The sequence below is a fragment of the Pinus tabuliformis genome, chromosome 3_2, assembly GCF_031772625.1.
Source record: "Pinus tabuliformis cultivar Carrire ecotype Pingquan chromosome 3_2, CPIR1, whole genome shotgun sequence".
NCBI classification, from domain to species: Eukaryota; Viridiplantae; Streptophyta; class Pinopsida; order Pinales; family Pinaceae; genus Pinus; species Pinus tabuliformis.
In genome coordinates, this window is record NC_142302.1 from 948,797,236 (window position 1) to 948,817,416 (window position 20,181).

Below are 20,181 nucleotides of genomic sequence, written 5' to 3' on the forward strand. Positions count from 1 at the left end.
TTCACATCCGACCCAAGATCCAGAATAACTTGATCCATTTCATACTTTCCTATTTGCGCAATGAGCCTCATCTCACGCCCTGTTCTCGCCTTATGCTTACCAATTTTTCTGACTATGCGAGGTCCTTCAAGAGCATTTTCTTTATTGGCATATTTATTTATCAAATCCTGTAATCCTTTCATAGCCTTGCTATCACAAAGAAGCTTCATACATGTCTCAAAGAACGTGGTAAGCATGAAGGGGTCCATTTCTTCAAATAGCTTATCCTAACTTCCTGAGGTAGAGGCCTCGGTGAATCTTTTCTTCACTTCCATTAATGTTTCTTTCGCGCACTCTAAATCAAACCCAACCTCTTTTTCAGGAGCTTTACGGACCCACTCACTTTCTTCGGGATTATTTCCTTTATCCTCGCCAATCTTCATTCCACTCAGCAGCACGATATTCACATTAGGATCTTCTTCGCGGGGTTCAGCCCTCATTATCTACAGGTTTTGGGTAATTTGTTGAGGCTATGCCCTTTTCTCTTGTATTTTATTTATCAGTATAGGGCAGTCTTCTATCGCGTGGTCAAACTGAGTACAGTTACGGCGCGACAGGCATGTCGGGTTCATACACTCCCGTGCATAGTGTCCTAACACTCCACAATTGTAGCAAATAACTTGTTCCCAACCTCTCACAGCTCCTCCTCCACCTCAACCTCGTCCGCACCCCTAATATCCTTTGTGTGCTCCGACAGGGCCTTGATCTGGAGGCTAATTCTCTATATGCATTCAATACATGAGCATTCTTTCCATCATCAACTCATAGCTACGGCAGTTGCGCTCATCGTGACCCACCGATTTACAGAAGTTGCAGAAGAGTTGTTGCGGTGTCTGCACAAATTTCTGCAACAAGTGGCAATTGTCTGTTACATGTTTTCCAGCTACCTGATAGATAGCGCACCACAACGTGGGCCCTATACTTGGCCCTGCTTGAGCTTCCAACCTTAGAGGCATTGGCCCTCCTCCTACCACATAATTTTTGAAGACAGGGCAGTGATCTTTATCATGCCCCTAACTCTTACATTTCAGACACCAAACTTCTTCATGCACCTCTGGCCGAGCCGCTCTATCTTTCTTCAGACTTTGGAACTCTAGGCAAAGATTCTGCAACTCTGCGTGGATTTGCTAGACTCCCAAAGCAACACCTTAAATTGGTGTCTCATGCAACCTCATTGCAATCTCCAGGGCTTCATCTTGGGTCCCAATCTTTTGTTGTGATAAAGCAACCCTTAGGTGAGGCAAGAGCAGCTACAAACCATTCGTGTTGTTGCCTATTCGTAAGATTCATGTTAGCTTCGCGGATCTGGAATCTCAATCTCTCATCCAGCTCCTAGAGTGTTTCACCAGGCCTCATCATGATTTCCTTGAATCCAACGACTGATTGTGATTCATACTTGGGCTTACTGAATTCCTTATTCAGCACAGTCTGAATGTCTGGTAACGTAGTCGTCGGGTTATCGGTACATTACTTAATATACCATGTTAGCATGCAATCCTGTAGAGTAGTAACCAACAGTTCTTTTCTCATTTGATCATCTGTAATATTTTGAGTTGTCCACATGGCCTTCGCAACGAACCAAAACTGGTTTGGGTCCTCACTTCCCAAGCCCTTGAAGGCAGGAAACTTTACTATATTCGCCATATTGAACGGCGGTGGAGGTGGTGGCGGTGGAGGTGGCGGTGTGGGCGGAGGTGGTGGCAGTGGCGGTGGCAGTGTGGGCGAAGGTGTATGTTGTGGAGGTGAATGTGGAGGTGGTGTGGGTGGACGGGGTATTCACGGGAACCCTTGCCTTATTAAATGGACAGTGCTTTGCGGCGAAGCCTGTGTTGCGCCTTCATCGTCACTCAGAGGAGGCTCAATCAATGGGCTATATTCAGGGCCTGTTCTCCCTCTATCCCTGAATAACTTTCCGCTTCGAGTAGCTCCAAACATTAAGGTAATAGCATAACCCGCTTTTCACACAAGATCATTTTAATTCAAGTATTCAAAGATCTCAAATACTTACCTCATAGTCCCTTGAAGAAGCACCACTCTGGTTCGATGTAGCTGACCGAGGTATCGACCGGAATTCTGTCACAAATCCTCTGATGACATGATCAAGCCAGTGATCGACAACGCGTGCAATCTTATCTTCAGATGCTTCCAATCTCCAAACTAGCTCCGGGGTCCACACTATTGGATCGTTAAGCCTCCACCTGCCCTAGCCCACGGGGGCTTCACTCAATGAACCTCTGACTTATCACGTGCGTTCGTGGCATATTAAACAATACCCCTAGTTTGACTACATATTGGAAAATACCCCTAACAATCACATTATTTAACCCCTTACCAATACAAACCCAATACGCCTTCCCAATTTAAAAAACCCCTACTTCCACTAGATATTGTGGGTATCCATTTTTTCATTAACATTTTTTATGCCCCTTTATGTTTTTTCATTGACTTTGAGCTCCATTTTGTATACCTACCAATATATAAACCCTTTATCCCCTATATATCCCCCAATATATTATGCCATTTTTTCCTCAATATATATCCCCCAATATGAACCCATGTGGTATGGTACTGCTCCCCCAGTGAAGCCCCCATGCCTTGGCCGTCTTCTAATTTAGAGATCCACTCGTATAGTTCGACCGAGATGGAACAAAAGAAAATTTCATGTATCTCTATGTACAGATACTTGTCCAACCACTGTTCTTTCGTCAATTGCGGATTTTTGTTTTCTTGTGCTGTGAATTCGTGGATCTTTCTATCCAACCACTCCTCAATTTCTATCTTTGTTGGATTCCAGTGATGCGAAATCACACATCTCTTTATGCAAATACTGGTCCCGACAACAAAACCATTTGTTGGCTTAGTGGGTCCTGACCCAGGTTCAAAATTAGTTTTTCCAAATAAATCCCTACACTACTGACCCTTTTGGCATCAACCCACGGAGCGCAGACTGAAGTCTCACCCGAATTAGTATGGGGGGATGCTGGAACCAAGTTTCCACACCCAGAGATTAGTGTAATGTTGTTTTATGCCCTAAACCTACCTTCGCGCAGATCGATAATCCCTGAGGGCTTATCAATATAAGTTCCCTTAATCAGATTCTATACCTCCGCGAGCATTCACGACTATCTTTCGCAGACCCTAAACAGGTGAATCAAACACTTACGCACCTTTGTGATTACCCTTAATCTCTTATTTACCCAGATCAGCTTAAGTGTTCGATAACTTTAACATACAACAAGATATTCTTCACGTAAACAGATATCATTACTTGTGTTCATATGACAATATAAATCATGTAAAATTGCACATCAATATAGTATTAATTTATAAACCCATCATTCATCATAACATAATAGCGCATTCATTCATACCAGAAGGAAATAGATAAACACAGGAATTTATGGAATAATCTCTTTATTAATACTTTAGTTCCTCTTACATACCCAAGACTTCCCTGCACACTCAGCTGCAGAGGTCCACGCACTTAGTTGTGGACTCTACTCTAGGCCTTTGCACACACAGTTGCAAAGCCTCTCTTCTACTCTAAGACTTCTTCGCTCTTTATTCTATTGACCACTTACATTCGTCTTCATCCATCCTTCTCTTCTTCTCCTTTAGACTCTCTAAGACTCTAAGGGTACAACCCTTTATGACACTTTACTATCTACGCGCTTTGTGACCACAACTTGCAGAGACTTTACACTTTTTACAATAAAACTTGGGCTTTTTGCCCCAAAACTTGGGCTTTTGCCCCAAAATTGACCCTAGGGGACCCCGTCCCAACAGGCTTTCACCTAAAACCCAATTGCTAAAACAAAACTGAGTAGTAATGGCTTATAGCCAAAGTGGAAAAATAATTTAAGTCTTGATGCCTACGATGGCTCTCTAGGGTGGTTCATTTAGTCCTAATTAAATCTATTCTTAAAGCCATAACTATGTATTGGACATCTCTAGCATGGATCCCTAAATGTGTGTTGGAAAAAATCAAATGAATTTTCTCAAATTTCCTTTGGGCTGGGAAGCAAGACCTGGGGGTGTTACCTTAGGTAAAATGGGATTCAATTTCCATTCCTAAACTGTTGGGAGGATGGGGCCTAAAGAACATTTTCTTATTTGCAAAATCCCTGGTGGGAAAATGTGGATGGAGGTTGATCTCTTCAAACAACTTACAGACATTAGTTTTTTTGTCACAAGTATATTTCTCCAAGCTAATGGAAGAGTGGATAAGAAGGTTTGATATGCCTCGAGCCAACATCTCTATTACTTGGAGCATTGTTCTAAACCATTTTGACATTATTAGTTAAGGGGTGGCATGGCGAGTTGGAAGGGGTGATAGAGAGAGGATTTTACCCAACCCATATCCTAGCAGTAGCCATAGACACTTAATGCCCCTCGTCTCTTTGAAATTATTAGGGACAAAGGTTATTCTAAACTTTTTCGTATTATTAGCCCCAACAACTCATCTATCTGGAAATAGGGATGGTTATTTGCTGACGATTTGGGTCTTGAAGAGGAGTATCGTTATGCTTGGCTCAACTTCTTGCAAGCCTTGTTCAATGGCCACATAAGACTGACATACAGAGATGATGATCTAATTTGGAGCATTACCCCTGAGGGAATTTACACGCCAAAGCTTGGCTACATCTCCCAATTGGATGAGAGAGTCATATTTGACCTAAAATGGTGGTGGAAAAAGACATGGAAAGCAAGATTTCTTGCTAAGGAAAAAATTATAATGTGGTGTTTAATGGTGAAGAAGGTTCCAACCTGGGATATTTTTTAGTAGTTATTATTTATGATTGGGTTGGGGTGGTTCCCCTTATGTAAAAATAATGATGAAACTACCCATATTTTTTTTATGATATGCCCTTTCTATCAACAAGTGTGGAAAGAAGGCATGATAGCTTTGGGTCACAAAGCTTCATGAGAAGGCGCAAATTTGGAGGATTCATTCTATCAAAACAGCCCCTATAATAATTTTTTGGGGGTTATGGTCGGATAGAAACAGGGAAATGTTTCAAGTTAAGACATTAGTGTTTGATCACATTGTTGTTGTTGAGAAATGGAAATAGGAAATTCCAGTTTAATTTGTCCTTGAATTAAATTGAGAATTAAAAAGAATTATATTCTCATAGAAACTTGTAAATAGTTAATTAAGTTTAATTAACTTAATTAACTTAGGAATTTCGAGTCGAAAGTCTTTCTGTAGTCATGTATATGTTCTCCCTAATTTTTAGGGGTCCAGTATTAGTTTAAATTGAGTTGGAAATTAGATCACTCAGTTTACTGAGTTAAGTTCAATTAAATTAGTTCCAAACTATTTGAGGAACTAATAGAGAGTTAACAATCAGTGGGTGCACTAATGCATCCACAAGTGTCACTCTAGTTAACTGAATATCCCCTCATCGGAAACTCATGCATGTTTATTCTAAGAAAGACCTGGTCGACACTAGAGTGCAGGGACAATGTACTATCAATTGTATTATTTACTGGAGTCTAAATATCAAGCATGCATCATAGATTAATCCTATGTTTGGGTTGCGCAGTTTTGGAAGCATGAATTCCCTTTAAATGTGGGTTATTCATCCTAGTAATTATGCAAAATATTAGGGGCTTGGAGAGCTCCAGAATTGGCTAACTGTTGGCCAAGACCTAGCTTGTGAGCTGAGAGAGTTGAGCATACTTGTGCGGAATTGTTCTAGTGAGAACACAATTTGTATCTTCACTCATTTTTCTGATATATGCAATACAGATAGTGGGGTTTTGAGCAGTGGCTTTCCCCAGATACATCTTGTTTTATGTGCCATTTATTTATCTTCTTCTTGTTCATATTGTTTTGATCAATCTATTGGATTCCGCTGGTTGAAAGTAGAAGTAGATTCTTGTCTTGTGCTTTAGTACATTGCATGAGCTTGTGAATCTAAAGGATTTTTCTACATGGTATTGAAGCTGAGAACAATATACTAGAGGAGATTTCGAAGTTTTTATTTTTGGGTTACAAGTGAAATTCAAATTTGCAATACATACTTCAGGATCGATTGATGGCATTCTACCATGTGCAACTCGAGTATGCCTTGGAAGGCAGCTCGAATTTTATAGCATGGAGGGACAGAATGGACACTATGCTAGATGATAATGGCTTGAAGGAATTTGTTGATCAAGAAATTCCTAAGCCATCAGCATCAGATGCACAAAATTTGGTTGAATTGAAGAAGTGTGTGGCGAAGGCAAGGCAGATAATCCTTGAGGGATTTCAAGGCCACATTGTCTAAAGTCTCCATGGCAAGGAAACTCCATAGGCTATGTGGAAAAAATTGATAAAATTGTATCAGAACAATAGTGCCCAAAGGAAATTGGAATTGAAGGAAAAACTTCAAAAAATCAAAATAGAGAGAGGCGAGACGATTCCAAAATACTTGACCAAGTTCACTTAGTGTCGTGATGAACTTGGAAGTGTTGGAATCATAGTTTTCAAGGATGATATGGTGAGTCTTTCTCTTCTAGGACTCCTAAAGAGTTGGCATAGTTATCAAGACTCCATAAATGGTCAGGAGAATCTTTCAGATTGGTAATGATTGTGGTCAGATTTGATGCAGGAGGAGATCACGAGGAACACTAGGGATGGCTCTTCATCAAAGACTGATGATGAAGAGAATTGTGCCTTAGCAATTAAGGCAAAGAAGGGAAAGGGAAAGGTTCCCATTCCAAATCGGATTCTTATCATGGAGGTAAGAAGAAAGACATGACAAAAATTAAGTGCTTTCATTGTCATGAGCTGGGATATTTTGCTACAAATTGTCCACTCATGAAGTCCAAGAAAAAGTCCTCAAGAGGAGCGGCGGGTGAGGCTTTGGCCTCTCAAATCGAATTGGAATTTTCCCTCATTACATGAATGGTATCATCTATGATGGGAAGTGTATGGTACTTAGATAGTGGAGCTTCATTCCACATGACTAGCGACAAAGAGTTATTCAGTGACCTGGAGGAGAAAGATCTCCATATCCATATCGAGATGGGTGACAACGGGAAGTATAATGTTACTAGATTGGGAACAATTAATTTTCAAAGGGATCATGGGGCTCCACTCACCTTGAATAATGCTATGTATGTTCCCCGGCTGAAGAATAACTTGGTATCCATTTCCATGCTTGAGCATAAAGGCTATGATGTGATATTCTCGAAAAGAAAGGAATTCCTTTCACACATAGCCATGGGTCAAGTAAAGAAGATAGAGATTTGGGTGAAGAATCTCTATAAGTTGGAGGTAGAGGAGTGTGTTGTTTTGAGCACAAAATAAGAAATGGTGTAGAGACAAGACGATGTTGGCGAGTTGTGGCATAGGCGATTGGGCCACTTGTATCATGGGGCTTTGAAGATATTGCAGCAGATCTCTACTAGTATTCCCAAAGGTATGCTTAAGAAAGTTGATATATACAAGTGGTGTACTTTGGGAAAATACACAAAGTCTTCCTTTCACAAGAGAGACAGTCGATCAAAGGCTATTCTAGAGAGAGTCCATTCAGATGTGTGTGGACCATTCTCTACAATATCCATGACTAAACACATGTATTATGTTATATTTATTAATGACTATTCTCGTAAATGCTCGATATTTTTCATGAAGAAAAAGGATCAAACCTTCACAAAGTTTTGTGAGTTTAAAGAATTGGTGGATAAAGAGTCGGGAAAGAAGGTTAAAGCTCTACGGAGTGATAATGGTGGTGAATATGTCTCAAACAAGTTTAAGAACTTCCGTGCAGCGGAAGGGCTTAAACAGGGGTTGATAGCACTCCATAACCCTCGGCAGAATGGGGTGGCCAAGAGGAAGAACAAAATTATAGTAGGGCAACGAGAGTGATGTTGCATGATCGAGGCCTACCACTACACTTGTGGGTTAAGGCATGCAACACAATGGCTTATGTTCATAACTGTAGCCCACATCGGATACTTGAGATGAAGACACCAGAGGAGGCTTATTCGAGTAAGAGGTCAGATGTTTGCCACTTCAAGTTTTTTGGGTCATCGATATATTTCCATGTGACCAAATATGCACGGAAGAAGCTTGAGCCTACAGCAGAATTGGGGATATTTGTGGGGTACATTGATACACCTCACAACTACCAGGGGTACTTTTCGACTAGCAGGATGACAGTGATTCACAGGGATGTCAGATTTGATGAGGAGAATGTCATTCGAGTTTCCCTTGAGAGGGAGCTTAATCTACATGCGGATGAGGATAATTTAGCTCCTAAGGTTGAGGAGCCTCAGATTGATGTGGAGAAACCACATGCAGAGGATCCGGGAGTGAAGACATCAACTCAGGCAAAGTCTTCCATAGAGGGAATAAAGCACACCAGAGAGGCTGACAAATTGTTAGATGATGCAGGGAGAATGTGGGATCACCCACTTCTTAGCGTAGGCAGAGGAGGTCACCTGAGAGGTACACTGGATACATGTCTCTTATGGGTGAATGTGTTGTGATAGAGCCATCTTCCTTTAAAGAAGCAGTGTAGCAATTGGTTTAGGTTGATGCCATGGTGGAGGAGTATGACTCCATAGTTCATAACAATGTTTGGTATGTGGTCCCAAGACCGGAAGACAAGTTAGTGGTGAGCTCCTGTTGGATTTACAAGGTAAAGCAAGGTGCATATGGTAGTGTGGAGAAGCATAAGGATAGATCTGTGGCCCATGTCTTTTCACAGGTAGAGGATATTGACTATGATGAGACCTTTGCTCATGTTGTAAGGTACTAGTCAATCAGATCTATATTGGCACTATCAACATAGATGGGTTGTAAGATACATCATATGGATGTGAAGACAACCTTCCTTAATGGCATGATTGAGGAAGAGGTGTACATAGAGCAACTTGAAGGTTTTGAGACATTTGACCGTGAGTCGCATGTGTGCTGGCTCAAGAGAGCATTGCATGGGCTGAAGCAAGCACCCTGTGCTTGGTACACCAAGATAGATAGCTACTTCACCGGGTTGGGATTCTTAAAGAGTGAAGCAGATGAGAACCTATACCACATAGTGGTGGAAGATAAATTGTTGATCATTGTACTTTATGTCGATGATCTCATACTGATAGGTCATGATTAGTTGATCAAATCTTTCAAGGAGGACCTTACAAGAGAGTTTGAGATGAAAGACATGGGACTCATGTGTTACTTTCTTGGCATGGGGATGGGTATTTGTTTGTGTCTCAGGGAAAGTATGCCGACGAGATACTCAGGAGATTCCACATGGAGAGAAGAAAACCCATGGAGACTCCTATAGCAGGTAACTGGAGGAAGGAGGAGGCTAGTTCAGGGAAAGTAGTGGAATCTATTGTTTATAGGCAGCTTGTGGGTTCACTCATGTACTTGGTGAACATATGACCAGATATGTGTTATGCATTTAACCAACTTAGTCAAGCAATGGTTAGGCCTACCAAGTTGTATTGGAAAGCGACGAAGAATGTGTTGAGATACCCCAGGGGAACTTCCCACTATTGATTATGGTACATACGAACAGAGGGAGTGAAGCTTCAAGGCTTCACTGATGCAGATTGGGCAGGGAGTCCATCCGACAGGAAGAGCACATCAGGAGGGATCTTTAGTATTGGGTCAGCGACAGTTTCTTGGTACAACAGGAAACAAAGATTGATTGCACTCAATTTGGCAGAGGCAAAGTACATGGTTGCGAGTCAGGTAGCATGTGAAGCCATCTGGATGAGGAAGATCCTGGTTGGTTTGTTTGGTCAGTAGATGGATCCAACTGTGATTTACTGTGATAATCAAAGTTGTATCAAACTCTCTGAAAATCTAGTTTTTCATGATCGTTCCAAGCATATTGATACTTGATATCATCATCTCAGAGGTTGTGTATTGAGGCGAATTATGTTGTTAGAGTACATTCACATAGAGGAGAAAGGCGCTGACATTTTGACAAAGGAAATGTCAATATGTAAATTCGAGTTTCACAGAGACAAGATTGGGGTAGCTGATAATCTCTTTCTTGTTGAGAGGGAGTGTTGAGAAATGGAAATTAGGAATTCTAGTTTAAAATTTGTCCTTGAATTAAACTGAGAATTAAAATCGAATTCTATTCTCATAGCAACTTGTTAATAGTTAATTGAGTTTAATTAAATTAATTAGCTTAGGAATTTTGAGTTGGAAGTCTTTTTGTAGTTATGTATATGTTCTACCTAATTTTTAGGGGTCCAATATGAGTTTAAATTGAGTTGGAAATTAGATCACTCAGTTTACTGAGTTAAGTTCAGTTAAATTAGTTCCAAATTGTTTGAGGAACTAATAGAGAGTTAAAAGTCAGTTGGTGCACTAATGCATCCACAAGTGTCACTCTAGTTAACTGAAGTTTCCCTCATCAGAAACTCATGCATGTAGATTTGGAGAAAGATCCAATTGAGACTAGAGTGCACGGACAATGTACTATCAGTTGTATTATTTACTGGAGTGTAAATATCATGCGTGCATCAGAGATTGATCCTATGTTCGGATTGTGCAGTTTTGGAAGCGTGAATTCCTTTAAATACGGTCTATTCATCCTAGGAATTATAGAAGAAATTAGGGGCTTGGAGAGCTACAGAATTGGTTAAGTGTTGACAAAGGGCTAGCTTGTGAGCTAAGAGAGTTGAGCATACTTGTGCAGAATTGTTCTAGTGAGAACAAGCTTTGTATATTCACTCATATTTCTGATATATGCAATACAGATAGTGGGATTTTGAGTAGTGGCTTTCCCCATATACATCTTGTGTTATGTTCCATTCATTTATCTTCTTCATGTTCATATTGTTTTCATCGATCTATTGGCTTCTGCTCGTTGAAAGTAGAAGTAGATTCTTTTCCTGTGCTTTAGTACATTGCATGAGCTTGTATATCTACAAGATTTTCTACAGTTGTAGATGTTATGTCTATTCTAAGTCATTTCCCTCGGGAAGAAGGTCTGGCTCCCCCCAAAGTAATCAGACCAAAACTTGTTGATCAATCTAGGACATGGGCCTATTATGATGAAGCCTCTAAAAATAATAGTTTGTAGAGTGTTGGGGATTCATCCTTTATCTCTTAGGAGCACATTTTTTCTAGGTAAAAATGGGTTTTGACAAAAAAATGTGCTTCGACCATGGGACCAAAAACCAGGAGGAGATCCTGACCTGCAAATGTTTGTTATTGTTCTCCTTAGAGAAGGGATACACACAACTACAAATGTTTGGCGATTCCATGCTCACAATCAATTAGATCAAGAAAAATCAAGTTTGCATAAACATTACCCTTATGCTTATTCTTAAGGAAGCTGTGAGACTTACTATTTCTTTCACTTTTTTCTCCTACTCTCACATTTACAAAGCGAGGAATAAGATTGTTGATCGCCTTTGAAAAGAAGGCCTAGTTTTGGAAAATATTTTTGGTGCATAACAGAGTAGGTCAATGGAAAAACATGGGAATTCTACCACACGACATTCAAGGAATATCGACATAGAACAATAGCAACATAATTCCACAAGCAGAAAACAAATCAATATGTTTTTTGAGATTTTTTTTTTAGTCCTTTCTTTTTTACCTAGTATCAAATGTATTGTCATTTTTTCTATTCACGCTAGATAGAATTTTCACGACTCTAGGTACTAAACAATTTTCTCTGTATTTCCTCCCTCCTGTTAAAAATGATGTGGATTTAGTATCGGTTAAGTTATTGTTAAAATAATGTATGCAATGTAAGTCGAGTTACGTTAATCCCATTGTTTTAAATAATTCCATGTCTGATTCTATTGAAGTTGGTCCCGTTTCAGTTGGTGAAATTTTTTTCCACATTCCTGAGGTGACGGTTCTTAGACATCCGTCTCCTAGCTCGAATCCCAAGCTCTGAATTGGACCTATTGGGGTCTCTTTGATCTTTTCATCTCTCCCCCCTCTTCGCAATTATTCTTCTATTATTGGACCATATTTCCCTGGGGTTTCCATGAGGTATCTGGTTCTACTTCTCTACATGGAAACAATCTTCCTTCTTCACAGTTACATTCCCTGGTTATTTAGTTTGGATCATTTTCAAGCAACCTCTCCCCAAGAAATTATATTGGGAGTGATATTGAGTTTCTGCAACGACGTTCAGATTTAGATTTGGTGCCTCTTTCCATACATTTAGCTATGTCCCCAACAACAAGCTTGACTGTTATCCCTAACTCCCAATGGAATGTTACTATCATAAAGAACCATTAGGCCAAGCTTAATAAGGCCTTGTCTGGATGTATAGTTCCCCCCAACGTTTCTTTATTTCTCGAATGGTTAAGATCCTGAAAATTGTTCTCCTTCTGTGATGTTTTCAACTTGGGCTCTTAGAGGTTTTATGTCCGCTGGAAAATATGCATTATGAACATTATGTCCTTGAATATATGAGGTCTATGGAAGGTTTGGAAATGGAAATCCCATCATTATTTGATTAATGTTCATCATCCCTCTATCATTATTCTTCAAGTGTCCTTGGTGCCTAGGGGGAAGGCGTGACCATATCTATTAAATTTTTCCCTAGGGATGTCCTTGGTCTATCAGGGGGGCTGACTAATTTTTGGGACCCTTGGGTTATTAACTTCTTGGCATACAAATCTTTTGCAGGTATATTGATTTCGGTTTTTGTCAAGGGATCAAAGTTTCGATTCCATATTTAAATGTATATTCCCCTGATCATTCGAGATATTAGTTTTGGGAGAGATTTGATTCATTTGGTTTACTAAATATTGGTTCCCTTATTTTGGTTGGTGACCCGAATTTGGCAGTGGATGCGAAATAGATTTGGGGAAAAATGCAAGTTGGACCCATTGGGGGGATACTTTAAGCAGTTGTTCGGATTTAACAATTTGGTATATACTATGTCGATGCCACTTATTCTAACTTGGAGGAATGAGCATACTAGTCTAGATGTTGTTGCTAATCGATTAGATCATTCCTTGATCCATGAAAACCTGATTGAGATGTTTGGTTCTTTTTCGTTCATAGGTTGCTCCATAGAGGATTTTTTTTATCGTGAAGCGATTTTTCTTTAGTGGTGTGTGGTTAGTGATGGGAAAGGAATTCCTTACCAATTCAATCACATGGCTTGAAGATAAGGATTTTAAGAGTATGGTTCAGTCCATGTGGGCTAAGTAGCTCAATTTTCAAGGGGTCTTTCAGATGAATGTCGTAAGACAGAAGTTAATTGGATTAAAGAAGATGGTGAGGCAATGGATAAGGGGGAAAAAGAGATTATGTATTATGTATTAATGAATTAATTGAGATTGATAAAACTTCTGGATATGTTTTTTTATCTTCTTGGGGTTTTTTCTCTACTGCTAAGAAGGAATTGGATTTAGCTCTTGAGAGGTGTAAGAGGATGATCCTAAAATATCAAGAGGAATGAAGGCTAAAAAGTTGTGTCATCTAGATTTATGGGGTGATAAAAATACAAAAAAAAAATCACTTTGCTACCAATCAAAGGAGGGAAAAATACAATTTGGGAGCTCAAGGATGTTAATGGTAGCATCGTTTTTCGCAAAAGGATCTTCAAAATGAGGTTGTTCAATTTTTTGGAAATCTTTACTAGCCCAGAGAAATGGTGGATATGGATAATCAGTTAAAGGTAATTCATACTTACCCTTAAATGTTCAACAAGGAAGATAATGAGAATATTGGAAGGCCGATCACATTTGATGAGATGGTGTTTGCCTTAAAGTCTTTTGCTAGGGAAAAAATTCCTGGTCTGGATAGTTGGCCAGTGGAATTATTCCTCCATTTCACGGATATCATGGGACATGATCTGCTCCTATTAGATGAGGAATCAAGGACATCCTATTTCATTTCTAGTGCGTTGAATTCTACATTTACTGCTTTGATTTCTAAAGGCTCAAATGCTTCTTCTTTCATGGATTTTAGGCCCATTTCTCTTTGCAACTCAATGTATAAAAGATCATAGCAAATAGGTTAAAAGACAATCAATGTAAATTTATCAAGTCTGAGCAATTCAGGTTCTTTAAACAACAACAAATTCAAGATGCGGTGGCTATTACAAAAGAATGTTTGCATTCCATTGAGATTAAAAAGAAGGATGTTTGTTTATTGAAACTTGACTTGGTCAAGGCATATGATTGCGTTGGTTGGGAGTTTTTTATGTATGGTTCTACATAAGATAAGCCTTTATATGAGGAATGTTGATTGGATAATGGCCTGCATCTTGTCTATTAATTTCATTGTTTTTATCAATCGAGTGCCTTCTTGCTTCTTTAAGGCCTCTAGAGGGTTAGGAAAGTGTTGTTCTCTTCCCCCTCTATTATTTTTGTTGGTCATAAATGGCATCAACAGAATGATATATGTAGCTCACTCATGTGGGTCTTTCTCGGGTGTGAGGATTACAAAAAATATTTCTATCACTCATCTAATATTTGTGGATGATGTCCTCCTTTTCGGTAACATCATCCCTTTGACCCCCATTTAGGAGCTAGTGATGTTCCCAGTTTGAATGGAACATGAAGCTTATAAAATAGAAGACGAAGGAGTTGGAGTAGTCCAAAAGGAAGAAAACGGTTGAAATAAGACCTTGAGACTATTGAGGGGTAACTCCAAAACATAGCCAACCAATACTGAGGAGGAAGTATTTAGCTCCCCTGGATCTCGAGGGGTCCTCATAAACCTTGAAAAAAGGAAAAACGATATCCTTTTTTCCTAGGAGTGGGAGTGACATCTCAAAAGTAGAGCCATCTAGCTTAAGAGCGGAGATGAAAACACCAATTTTTTTCAGGCTTTTGCTAAGGGTAGAAAGATGACTAACACTATTTGGATTCTTCAAGATGGTGAAGGCAGAGAAGTATCTTCCTTAGAATTTTTCGCTACAAAAGGAAAGAATCACTTTGAAAACCTCTTTCAACCTCCTGCAGAAGCCATAATTGTTAAAGTTATCTGTATTGCCCAAATTTTTCCTAGAATGGTTGATGATGAGGAAAGCAAGGCAATAATGGAGGAGGTTTCTGAGGAAGAGCGAAAACTAGTGTTAGTTTTCATAAAGACAAAAGCCCTAGGTTAGATGGGTAAGTTGTGGAATTATTTTTGGTACTATATGAAATTCAAGGATCCAACCTTTTGGCGGTGGTTGAAGAATCGAGAAAGGAAGGAAGAGTGCACCTTGCCTTTAACTCAACCTTCATAGCCCTTATCCCTAAAGTGGATCATCATCTCTCCTTCCCTGATTTTCGCCCCACCTCTCTTTGCAACACCATCTACAAAATCGTCACCAAAATCATCGCTTCTAGACTCAAGTCTATCCTCTCCAAGTCCATATCCTATGAACAATTTTCTTTTCTAGAGGGGTGGCAAATCCATGGGGCCATTGGATTTCCATTGGAGGGTCTACATAGAATCAAAACTCTAGATCTAAAGGGGGTTGTCTTCCAAATTGACCTAGATGAATTCTTTTACAAAGTCAACCAGATTTATATCAGGCTCCTCCTTACCCATGTGGCCTTCAATCTTGACTTTATCAACTGGGTTATGAGCTATGATCAATCAGTATCATTTGGTGTCCTTGTAAAATGGTGCACCCTCTACCTTTTTTCATGCTCATAGAGGGTTGCAACAGGGGTTTCCCATCTCTCCCTTATTATTCTTGCTTGTTGTTTAAGGATTAATTCGACTCTTTCTAGAAGTGAAAAGGCATGGGAACTTTCAAGGCTTATTTGTTGCTTAAACATTGGCATTAAAGAAATTTTGAGGAAAAACATGGGCCTCAAAATAAAAATTTACAACAAAAATCAACTTTATAAGAACCTGTCAGACCAGGCAGTAACTGCTCAACCAAAAATTGATTCGTGTTTATTCCTTCAGGTAGGTATTCATTATATACATGAGGGAGAGACTGTTCACTTCATCTCCCGATGACTGTTCATATTATTTATTTATATATTTACATTATATTCACCAAATCATGAGGATTAGGTGTCAACATTCCCCACCTTAATCTGAAGGGATGTTGGTGAGTCCAAACATCATTATGAATCGTTCAAGATTTTCTCTTCCAAGCGCTTTGTTGAGGATGTCTGCAATTTGCTCATTAGTGGAACAATGACATAGATGGATTGTTTTTGCCTCGACATGATGTTGAATCAGATGATATTTAGTATTGATGTGCTTCGTTCGATCATGGAACTTTTGGTTCTTGGCCAACTTTATTGCAAAGGTATTGTCAATCATGTGTGGAGTTGATTGTACTTGTTTTACCTGCAAATCTTCAAGAATTTTCCTGAGCCACACAATTTCTTTTGTTGCTTCAGCTGCTGCCACGTATTCTGCTTCTGTTGTGGAATCTGTTGGAACTGATTGTTTGCATGATCTCCAGGAGACAGCTCCTGATCCAAAACTCATAGCATATCCTAAAGTAGATACCCCAGTTTCTTTGTCTCAATCGAAGTCTGAATCAGAGTATCCAATCAAGCTGAAGTCGTCCACCTGTGTATACTTGATTCCAAAGTCTTGAGTTCCCTTCAAGTACCTTAGAACTCTTTTTGCAGCAAACCAATGTCCCTCACAAGGCTTTTGCATAAACCTGGAGAGGATTCCAACAGCAAATGAAATGTCTGGTCTGGTAGTAATTAGGTAGTTGAGACTTCCTACAAGATGTTTATACTTTGTTGCATCCTCAAATTATTTTCCTTCAATAGATGTGAGCTTTAAGTTTTGTTCCATTGGAGTAGTAAGAGGATTGCATTCTGTCATGCCAAACCTGTTCAACAGATCTCCAATGTATTTCTTTTGAGAAAGAAATATGGACTTCGGATGTTGGGTTACTTCAATGCCAAGATAGTAATGAACATAGCCCAAATCAGTCATTTCAAAACTTTTCCCCAATTCCTTCTTTATGGATGCAATGTAGCTTTCATTGTTCCCTGTCATTAAAAGATCAGCTACATATACCACAAGATATACAATTGTTTTGCCAACTTTCTTGACAAATAAAGTTGCATCATCAAGATCATAATGTTTGAAATTGAGTTTCAGAATATGCTCAGTTAGTTTTTCATACCAGGCTCGCGGTGCTTGTTTGAGGCCATACAAGGATTTCACAAGTTTGCATACTTTATGTTCATGTCCTTTCACAGCAAATCCTTTAGGCTGAGACATAAAAATATTCTCTTTTAGATCTCCATTTAAGAAATCCGTTTTTACATCCATTTGATGGAATTTCCAACCGTTCTGAGCTGCTAGTGCAAAGAGTGTCCGGATGGTAGCCCATTTTGCTGTGGGGGCAAAAGTATCCTCATAATCGACCCCTTCCTTCTGTGCAAAACCTTTTTCCACAAGCCTAGCTTTGTGCTTGTCAAGTGAGCCATCAGCTTTATACTTGTTCTTGTAAACCCACTTGCAGCGAATTGGTTTGGTTCCTAATGGAGGATCAACCAGCTTCCAAGTGTTGTTCTTTATGAGGGCATCATACTCCTTTTGCATCGCTTCTTTCCATTCATCATGAGAAGCAGCTTCTTTGAAGGAAGTTGGCTCAAAATCTGTAGACAAGTTCAATTCACAATCATAAGAAACATCCATATCAACAGGTGAATTAGAGTCATCCACATCACCTCCATTTTGCTGGTTTGAATTTCTAGTTCCTGTCTTTCCAACCTCATCAGGATGAACATTTTCAAGTGTCTTTGTCAGCCACTTTGGGGGACCTTTCTCAGATGGTCCAGGCTGCTCCATTGATTGAGTTGGGACTGAATCAAGATTGAGTCTCCCAATTCTATCAATCACATCACTTAAAGCATCATCTGTTGTTGGAGTTTCATGCGGGGGAGAGTGTTCTTCAAAAGAAGATTCCACATGTTGATCTAGTATAGGAATCCCCCCTTCAAGATGTGGAATCTAATTATCAAATTCTTGAAATGATTTTGCTTTTGTGAATCTATCCAAGCGATCAAGTTGCTGCTCAACAACATTGTCAGTTTTGGATGATTCAAGAAAAATTACATCTCTAGATACAACAAACTTTTTATTTACTTCATCATAGAGACAGTATGATTTGAAGGTGTTTGAATACCCCAGGAAGATACACTTACGACTTCTAGCACCAAGTTTGTTTATATGTACCTTTGGTATCAAGGCATAACAGGTGGAACCAAAGACCTTGAGATGTTTTACCGAAGGAACATGTCCATACCACATTTCATAAGGAGTCTTGTTTCTAATGGCATTAGATGGACATCTATTCTTTATATATGCAGCACATAGAACAGCATCAGCCCAAAACATTATCTTTACATTTTTGAAGAAGAGCATGGATTGTACCATATTTAAGATTGTCCTATTCATTCTTTCAGCTACACCATTCTGTTGGGGATTATAAGGCACAGTTGTTTGATGTTTGATCCCATGTTGGCGAAGATAGTTTTCAAATTCATTTGATGTGTATTATTTTCCATTATCAGTGCGCATAGATCCAATATGAGATTGTGCATCATTTTCAATCCATTTATGAAAATTCTTGAATGTTTGAAAAGCATCATATTTGTTCTTCAATAAATAAACCCAACACATTCTGGTGTAGTCATCAATAAATGTCATCATATATTTATTTCCATTTGGAGAAGGAACAAGCATTGGACCACATAAATCTGAATGAATGAGTTCAAGTTTTCTATGTGCTCTTGAATGTGAATCATGAAAAGACTGTTTGTTATGCTTTCCTAGGATGCAAGCATCGCATTGCTTAAGTTTCCTAGGAATTGTAAGCAAACCAGCAAAACCATTTTTCTTCAACAAGCGGAGACTGTCATAGTTCAAATGTCCAAATCTAGCATGCCATAATAAACTTGATGGAAGTGTACCTTCTTCATGATGAGAATTGTATGAGAAATTTTGTGCACGAGCAGAGGTTCCTTGCAGCTTGAGAAGCCTTTCTTCTTCTATTCCCCTCATGACAAGTGAGTGGTCAGATGCTTTCTTACCTCAAGCTTGCCATCAAACATATGAATGGAGTGACCTTGTTGGCAGATGTGGACCAAGGACAGCAAGTTTCTCTTGAGTTGTGGAAAATATAGAACATGATGCAGAAGAAAGTCTGGAAGACCAAGCAATTTAACCCTGATTGTGCCAAGCCCTGATGGCTTGATTTTTTATTGGTCTGCAAAGTATACTGCTCCATCAACATTGTCAGTAAATTCTTCAAAAAAATATTTTCTATGAGTCATGTGGCAGGTTGCTCCTGAATCAAGCAACCAATCATTTTTCCAAGAAGCAAGTGAAGCATTAAATAAATCTTCATTTACTCCAATATTGCATTGTGCCACAACATAGTGAGCAAATTCAAGTGCTTTACCTTTGTCTGTATCATCAGTTTTACCTTTCTGTTGGTTTCTTTTCTGCTCAATTTTGTCCCATGGTAGCTTGCATGTTGAGGCATCATGCGATCCATTTCTTTTGCAGTGAATGTAGTGCAAATCTGCCTTTTCTCCTTGAGAATCTCTGCCCCCCCTACCTCTGAAATATCTTCCTCTTCCTCTTCGACCACCTCTTCCTCTTGAAGAATCTTGCGTAGGATGCTTTTCTTTATGAGCAAGGCACACAACCTCTTCAGAAGATTCAGGGGCTGTCTTCTTTTCAAAAGCTTTCTCTCTTTCAGCAAACTTTTTCACAAGAGAGTCAAAGGTGATATCTTTGAGATTTCCATTTGCTTGCAATGGCTCAAGATAATTGGAGTAAGTAGGATAAAGTGCCTTGAGAAAAGTTATAAGAGGAATATCCAATTCAACCTTAGTGGATTTGATATCATGCATTATAGACTTTACTTCATATGCAAGAGCAAGAGGATCATTATTTTGCAGTTCAAGAGTGGAGTTTAATCATGAGTTGAACAACTTCAAATGCAGAATGTGAGTCATAGAGTTCTTTCAGCTTTTGTAAGGCTTCAAAGGCAGTTGAATATGACGAAATATGGCGACTCACCTCTTCATTTACAGATGTTGCGATTAATGCATAAGCTTTGTTGTTCTTGTTTTCCCAAATGACAAGCTCTTTGTCTGCGGTAAGTTGTATTGGTTCATTGTCTCCATCTCCGACACACACTCCTTTCCACAACTCATTGAAAATGAGTGTGTGTTTTATCATCTAGGACCATTCAGGATAGTTCTCCTTGC